We start from the raw sequence: 8967 nt of genomic DNA, 5'->3' as shown, positions 1-8967 counted from the left end.
CCTGGAAAACTCAAACTTGAGAAATTGACTTTGACATAAGTAATATTCAACTCTTTAAGACCTTTTTTGATTAAAAACATCTAAATCTTGTAAAAAAACTGCATAAGTTATCAGCAATCAGAAATTCTTCACAAGAGGCTTCGGCAATTAAAAAGATTTCTCACGAAATATTGCTAGACGCACAAATTAAAAAACTAAGAATGTAAACTAAAAACAAAAAACTAAACACTTATAATGAACATCAGAAATTTTGGAGAGCACACGATATAATAGAAAACCGATTACGTCTTAAATGGCATAATTCCCAAACAGTTGCATTGAAAAAATCGAGATCATTTTTTTCGTGAACAATGTGAGAAAATAAGTCAAATTGTCAATTCAAATGCTGATTGACATTTTATCTTGAAAAAGTTGTAGATTTTTTTATTAAAAGCAAGAAGCATAAGCTTGCGGTTATTAATAAGCTTCTTGTGGTCATTTTTTTGATAAATTTGTTGCGTAAATTTGTTTGGAAGCAATTTATTCCAAATCTTCTGCATATTCTTTTGTTACTGACAAAATGTTACAAATAGAAATAGATAGAAAACGTTTAAATTACAATGAAAACTTAAAATTTATGCCATTTTGGAAAAGTTTTTATTTTTATGCCATTTGGGAATCATGCCATTTGGGAAGTTACCTAGGAAAACATTCCATATTATCTCAAATTGTCGCCGCTGAACTATGTTTTTTCTATCACTATCTCTCAATTGAGCTTCTCTCTACCCTAAATCGACCCTATTTGAACAGATACCCATTGAGTTATGACCCTTGTGTATAACTCATAGAGTAATTTCGGATAGGGTACACCGTCTGCTCATCACGCTATCTTATTTTCGGCCGGATAGATTCGTGCAACTTCTTAGTCTAATACCAATCCTAATCTTACTCTTATACTATCTAGTCTCAGGTTGTTTAACTAGTCTCTGCTAGGCTCAATAGATCTAGGGTATACTGGTTTATTGCGGCTGCTGAAGTCTTCTTGGAGAGTCAACTAATTTCTAAGTTAAATTCAAATCTCTCTGGTGCTGAAATTACTAGTAATTTCAGCACTTACAAATAAGTGGATTGTTAGTCAGATGGATCATGATTGGTTAATATTAAATACTTTACATTGGTAAAATATCTAATTTATCCAATCATAAAATGTAGTTTAGATCAGGTTCCACCCATCCGGGTTTTACAGAGTTTTTTAGAATAGTCTTTCTGTAATTCAAAGGATGGATGATGGACGTTGGTATTTGGCGAACATCATATTTCTTCTGGGTTCTCTTGTTAGAGAAGTTCCAGGTTCAATCGTTGTGTCTTCTCATGACAACGACTGGGTTTTCGCAACAAACTCAAATCTGATTTCAGAATGGTTGGCTATGTCAGGTTTTTCTGTTTCATTGATGAGAACTTCTTTGTGTTTGATCTTGTCTGGGAATGGCGTGGAGATTGTGCGTGGAGGGGATGCCTGGTTACTCGGATCTGTACGTATACTTGAACATCGAGGTGGTCATTGGTCTAGTTCAATGAAGTCCTTTTCTGCGAAGTCAAGTCGTACTCTAAATCCTTTGAGTTGTGTTTGTGAGCGGCATATCGATTGTGGTTGGCCATTCTTTTTCGAGTGTAGTGGGGTCGTTTTGTCTTTGGATGTTCGTCCTTGGTGTTGTATGCTGATCTATATATTGCATAATATAATTTACATTTTATAAAACTTTTATTAGTTTAATGTTTTTTAATTATGATTTTGCTGAGTTGTTTTCACAAAAGCTTTTTGTTTTAGTTCAGTTATTTTGAAGAGTTACTCACCCTTGAGTAGCTCTTATTAAAAATAGGAGTGTGGTCACAAAGCGTGGATGTAGCACGGTGGGTTAGGCCGGCTATAGTGCATGCTCAGGACGTCCTCTACTGGTGGGTTAGGCCAGGAGTGGGAGTATGATTGCATGCGGTTTTTGTGAGAGGTCCTGTTATGTGACAACGTTTTATGTTGGGTTTGTTGTGGTTTTTCTTATGTTTTGTTGGTTGTGTCCTTTTTTCAAAAATCAAATTGTTTGTGGTATGGGTTTGTCTTTAGACTTTTTTGTGTTTTATTATCTCTTTCTTAGACTTTATAATAGTCTTCAAAAGAATAAATTATCCAGTTTTAAACTGGGTTAATCCGGTTTGGGTACCGTTGGTTTCCTTTTCTTAGTCATGCTGTTATTCTATGATTTGTGGTGTTTAGTAAGCTGCGTTGGTTAGTGTTGTTTAGTATATAATTCCTTTCCAACCGGGTTAAAGGAAAGTTTGAAACGTGTTTTCTTATGTTAGAGTTGTTGAGTGTGAAAGCTTGAAATTGAAATTCATTATTTTAAACAATTCTTCGTGGGCGAGCTGTGCGAGTTTGGATAGGATTTTTGTGCGAATGAATGGAAATATCAAAAGGTTAGTACTGCATTTTCGTTTTATCAATTTATTACATAGAAATTCAAATTTTACTGCGATTTGTTGGGAAAAATTAAGTTACAAATTTTCATTATAATTAGATTTACTGCTTGTGGGGGGAAAAAATTTATAAATTAAATTACTGCATTGGTATTATATTTATTTAATTGTTGGTGCAAAAAATTAATAGAGTTTTAAACAGTTTTGAAGAAGTTTTCTATTTTTTATTTTTCGTTTGTGAATTTTTCAGATGATCGTTGGATGAAGGCTAAAATTCTAAAGAAGACTTGGATAAAGAATGGTTAGTTTCTAATTTTTATTTTAATTAGTTAATAATATGTATAATTCATACTTACCTGTTAGTCGTCGGGGAAGAAACCGTGGGGGAAGATGTCGTGGATGAGATCTGAAGTTGTTAGTAATTTAGCTAAGATGCGGATGATATTTTTAGTTTGAAGCAGTGGCCAAAGCAATTGAAGTGCTTTAATGGTGGTTAGTTCTTCAGTGCCAACTGCAAACTCATAAGGTGTGTTTTGGATTAGATTATATAATTTGTGACTGAATTTAGTGTTGTGGATGAATTCTAAAATGGGGATTTCTATAGGTTGAACAAATTCGTGTGGGAGAAGGAAGGGTCGGGATTCTTCTGTGATGGGACAAAAAATATACATTTGGGTTATGGGATCATAATTTCGAAGAATACCATGAAGGTTAGTATCTTTAATGCAATATGTGAAATTAAGAAAGAATGGTGAGGTGTATTTGGAATTGATGAATTGAAAACGATGGTGTGGTTGTCTGGAGGGAGTGTGTAGGTCGAAGTGATTTTGGATAAAACGATAATATGTATATGTGTGAGTTTGTTTAGTGCGCAACATAATATCGTGTGAGCAGTGCAAATTTCTTTCATGTGGTGCAAGGAAATGAAAGGTTAGTGAAAATATTTGGAAGCGTTCTTTAAAACTTTCGTAGGCTTGCGTGTCTGTTAGTGCTTCTGAGATGATGTGGTCAAATTTGCGATCAAAGATATTGAGTGTAAATACATATGGTGTTTTAATGAAAAATTTTTCTGCGATTTGTGGGTTAGCGAAGCGGTCATCGTCTAAGAAATGATCTTGGTTAGTTCTGATGATGTTATGATCGTAATATTCTAGCGTATATTCGTTAGCTCGGGGTGCAGTATGTGTTTTTAGTGATTTTTTATATCCGATGTAAGTAAATTGTCTAGGTGTTAGTGGTGTAGTGAGTCGATATAGCATGTCTTTATTTCGTTCTATATCGATGTGAGTGTTGGATAAAGGTAAGCAAAGGGGATTAGTAAAATGATAATATGAGGTCCAAGGAAGGGTAGGCATTAAAACGTGTTCGTCTACAAAGCTACGTGTTTCGTTAGTGTCGTGAGGGGTGTTTAAGGTGTATTCTGGAAATGAGGGTAAGGTGATAGCTAAAAATTCTTTTGTGTCAGTGTGATTTGGATGATTTATATATTCACGGGCTGTTCCTGGTTTTGCTGGGAAAGGATGGTTGGGGAACTTTCTTTTAAAATGCGGTAAGCTCTATTAGTGCTGAGTGAAGATTCAGTAGATGTGGATGATGGTGCTAATGATTCGGTATAAATTGTAGAGGGTGAGGGGTAGGAGGGTTGGATGAATCTATTGTGGATGAAATTTGGTTTATGGTGGGGGTGTCAAGGTGGTAGGGTTGTTGTTGTAAGGTATTAAAATTATCTAGTTCTGGGGAGATTTGGGGGGTATCTGGAGAATTGGATGATCGGTCTGAATGAAGGGAAGAATAGGTTGGAGTGACTTGGGAAGCAAGAGGGTGTAGAATTGGTGGGGACAGGGTTATTTGTTAGTATTGGTTGAAAAGGGGGTTGGGAAAAAATTGAGGGGTTGGTGTGAAAATTATTGGATGGAGATGGTTCAGAGTCGGCAAATTCATCGGGGGTTTCAATATTCGGGTTATTGAGTTGTGAGGTGGAGTATAAAACTGAGATGTGTGAATTAAAATCGGATTTCATGCCTGATGTTTCATTACTGGTGGTGAAATCGGGTGGCGGGAAAGCAAAAAGTGGTATTATTGTAATTGGAGTAGTGAGGTTGGTTGGATGGGAATTTGAACGGTGTAGGGATCCAAGTTGTCGGCTCATCGTGGGCTAAAAAAATTATTATTTTGAGACTGAAAAGCGGTGGTATGGGGTTGTTCTATAATTTGTTCATAAGTATTTTCATCTTGTGAGTGGTGTGTCATTATATGTTGGATGGGACTTTGTGATATGGTTGGTCTAAAATTTGGATTATGTGTTATTGCTAAATTTCGAAAATTACGTGGGACTAGGGATAATGGATGGTTATGTGGTAGGGGTGGTAACTGTGGTGCTGTTGGCGTTGTGTCTACATTGTTATGTTCTTCGTCGTATGTGTTCTGTCTTGTTGCTGTTTTTGTGTTGTATTCTTTTATTTGTGCGTCTAAAAGAAGTTTGTTTATTGATGTAGAAAAAACTCCAAAAAATCCAGCAAATAGTATGCCTGCTACACTTGCTTGTCTATTGACTTGTGTGTGTATAGCACATGTGTTATAGATTCCTTTTAAGAGTGAAAAAAGAAATCCAATAAAGTTAAACCATGCGTATAAAATAGTCAGTTTTTCTAAGATGTAGTAGGGCCATCCTAGAAAATCAAGAATTTCATTCTTGAGTGTAACAAAGCTAAAAATATTGATAGGTGATATATCTTGGGGACGGTATTTTTCACCGTTTAGATATATATAATCTTTAATGTCTTTAAAATATCCGCTATAGTCTTGCGTATAGATGTCTGCAAATCCTGCGGTTTCGGCAAGTTTGCGTAAGTTTTGGTCAATTGATTGTCTTTGTATTGTGTCCATTTGTGTTAATAATTCTTGGAATTGTTGTGTTCTAATGTGATGTTGAATATCTGATTTTGAGTATATTCCTATTGATTGTAAGTCTATATTTGGGTTTCGAGCGATAGCGCGAATGCTTTCTGGTGAAAATTTTTTGAGTGATTGCATTAATGTGGGATATGGGGTGAGAAGGTAATATTTATCTTCATCAGGGTTTAGTTGTACTACATTGTGGCTATTTTCTGATCCACGTGGGACTGCGGTATCCCAGAAATAGGTTCTTCTTGAAAGTGTGTCAACGAAATGTACTTTATTCTTATAAAAGATAGGGATTCTTTTATAGCATCGTTTGTCTTCAAAAACGTATAGTGGTGATAATTTTTTGGTACAAGTATAAAACCATAAAATGTTTCCTTCTTAGTCTAAAAAATTTGATCTATTTCCTGATAGTAAATATCCTGCGTAGGGTATTTTTAATACTGCTAGTGCAAGTGATTGTAATATTTGTGTTCTTTCTAATTCGCATAGTTGGTGTAGTGTTTCTAATTCGGAGAGTGACATTTCTTGAAAAATTCGGCTAATCGTGTAGTCTAGTTTCATATCTAAGTGAATATCATAGTGGATATTACCGAAATATGTACTATTCATTAGTGATAGTTCTTGTAAACGTGTGCTTTGATCGTCTTGGGGCTTTAGATGTCCACCAGGTTGACCTGTATTTTTTTTGAAAATGAACTGGTATGTATGATGTTCCTTCATTTGGAGGATGACTTGTGGCGTATGGGTCGACTTTTGTTTTTCCAGTGGTCATGTCGAATCCTTTTTCGTATTCAACTAGTATTTCGGAGTATTGTGTTTTGTGAAGTGGGTTTCTGTATTTACATGCAAGTTCTGTTTCTTGATATATTTGAAAACGTGTTAATTTATTTTCTATATTGTGAATGTTTCTAAAATTAGAACTTATTTTTCGTAATGGATTTACTTGTTCATATGGTATTGATTGTATAAAATATTTTTCGTGAAATTTTATCATACGAGCGTGTATTTTTGCTACTTGAAATGTTGTACATGTATCTTCGGGGAACCAAACAATTGTTGCTTGTGTTCGTGTTGTAGGGTCACAATAGCCTTGATCGTTTTTACAAGGTAATCTAATTCCTTGATAGATCATTGTGTTGTCTGATAAATCGCGTGTGAGTTGTATTTTTTCGAGTTGTATTTTCCAATCGAAAAACATTATTTCTTGGTATCCTTTATTTTTTGTGTCTGCTTTGCAGTTTGATGGGTCATTTATACCAATGTGTGATATCCAGTGTTTATCGTGCATGTCATAGGTTAATCGTCCGTGTGCGCCGTTATATGGGTACTTTTCATCTAATTTTATATGTCCTTGATATCTCTCAAGTTCTGCTTGATGTACAGAATCTGAAAAAACTTGGAAATATACTAACTTTCTATCTGTGTTTTTATTTTTTGTGATATTTAGTCGGAGTAACTCGTTTTTACAATCTTCGGGATTTAGATGTAAAAGTCGTTCGATATTACTCTGGTAGAATGATTCATGGTCAAGTCGGTTTTTATTTCCGTTTGAGACTTGTGAACAATGTACTTTCTTTTCGGAAAATGTTGCTGTGAATTTATATCCGATAACTGTTGTTGCTCGGGCTTTTGAGTAAAGTGTTGCGATTACATTTGTAGTTTCTATGGCTTGTGGTTCTGTTTCGCATTGTGATACTTGATTTATTGCATATTTGTGTAGTGTTTTTTGTTCGTTTTCTTCACAATCGTAATGTGTTACTAATAAATCTTGTGGTCCTGTGCGGGGGGAAGGGTTTATGTTTTGATTTGAGATTACTAGAAAAAAGAGTTGGAGAAAAATTAATAAGTTTAGAATATACATGTGTATGATAATCCTGAATATGGGTTATAAAATGTGATGTAACCAATTGTCTTTTTGGTGTATCTGTCGTATTTATATATTACTTCAGTTGTTATAAATGGTGGTGGTAGTGACTGAGCTGTTATATTTGGTGGGTTTAATGGATAGGGATGTTGAGTAATGTTGTTTAATTTAACTGTGATTTCAAACTTTAATTGTAAACTATTTTGTTGGAGTATTTGTATATTGTGTTCACGAATGTCGTCGTGGATGTCTTGTCGATATTGTAGTCTATTGAGTGCCCAGTTGTGGAGTCGGTTACTTTCTGGGTGTTGTCCAAATAATGGTGGAGGTGCTGTGAATGTATTCCAATCTAGTCTTAAAGGAATAGTTGTTGATGATTGTTCTCGATATCTTGCGTCGAGATTATTTGGAAAATTTAAGTTAAAAGGTGTCGGTGAAATTTGGCTAATTGATGGTGTTGATGGTAGTGATAATGTTTCCGGTAGTGATGAGGATGTTGTATCTGAAGAAATATCTATTGGGTCATTGGTTATATTTGGTTCACCTTGTGTGAATGAATGTGTTGTCCAATATGGTAGTCGTGATGTTTGGTTTGGGGGATTGAAGGGATTTTCACGTATTTGTTCAGATGTTGGTGTTGAACCTAAGTAATCTGAAGGTAGGCTTGAGGTGCTACGTTGTGAAAGAAGTGTGGCGGTTTCTGGTAAGATACCAGTGGGGTTTTCTGGAGTGTTTTGTGATGGGGAGTGAGGTATTTCAAAATGAACTCGGGGAGTTTGAAAATTTCTATTTCTTCGAGGATGTATAATTTGTCTATTTATTTCGATTGTGTTTTGGTTTTGACTAGGATGTCGTATTCTACTTAGTTCTGGTGGTAGTTTTGGGTATAGATTGTATGTTGGTTCACTTAAAGGTGCTTGCCATTGAACGGGTTCTAGTGGTTCAGATAAGCGTGCGTGTCGTTCTTCAAAAGTATATGGGTTATCTTGAAAGGAAATTCGTGTAGATGTTTGAGGATTTTGGGTAGTTGAAGGTGTTGTTGGGTTATCTTGGGATGATGTCGGTGAAGACTGACTTTGTGACTGTTGGGTAGCAATTTTTGATAGCTTTTTGGTCTATTCTTTTAGTGAAAAAGTTTATGTTTATTATAGTATTCTTCTAAAAAAAGAATTAGGAGAATTGTTGCTAGGGCAAATGTGATGATTGCTTTTTTTATACATTTGCATATTGTCAAGATGAGGGATGATAGAAATGTTATAAAAATTACAAATAGTAAAAAAATATCGGTTCTACTAAAAATGGTTCGTATCATTTAGATAAGTTTTGTGAATCGTACCTGTGGATATAGTCAATAGCTTTTGAAAGTTGGAGGTTTAGTTCAAATAGGGAATAGAAAATTAAAAAAATATTGCAAAAAATGATTAAGATTATTACAAAAGATTCAAAGATATCAAAAAGAAATATTATAAAAGTTTTAAGTTTCGTAAAAAATTGTTTGAGGTTTGTGATAATTATTGTGACTGATTGAGAGAAGAGCATTTACGAAATGACTTCTTGATCGAATATTTTTTGTTGTTTGGGGCAATTTTCAAGTGTGGTCGGATTATTTATTGGTTTTTTGACAAGTGGGTTGAGTTTTGTGAAAAATTGTTAGGGGCAATTTTTATGGTGATCGGGAGGTCTTCTTTGTCTTTATTTTCATTTGTCAAATGATCTGGGGTATTTTTGAGATTTTTATACTTTAGTCTAAT

The sequence above is a fragment of the Symsagittifera roscoffensis genome, chromosome 10 (assembly GCF_963678635.1).
Source record: "Symsagittifera roscoffensis chromosome 10, txSymRosc1.1, whole genome shotgun sequence".
Classification (NCBI taxonomy): domain Eukaryota; kingdom Metazoa; phylum Xenacoelomorpha; order Acoela; family Convolutidae; genus Symsagittifera; species Symsagittifera roscoffensis.
Note: the sequence above shows the minus strand (reverse complement) of the source record.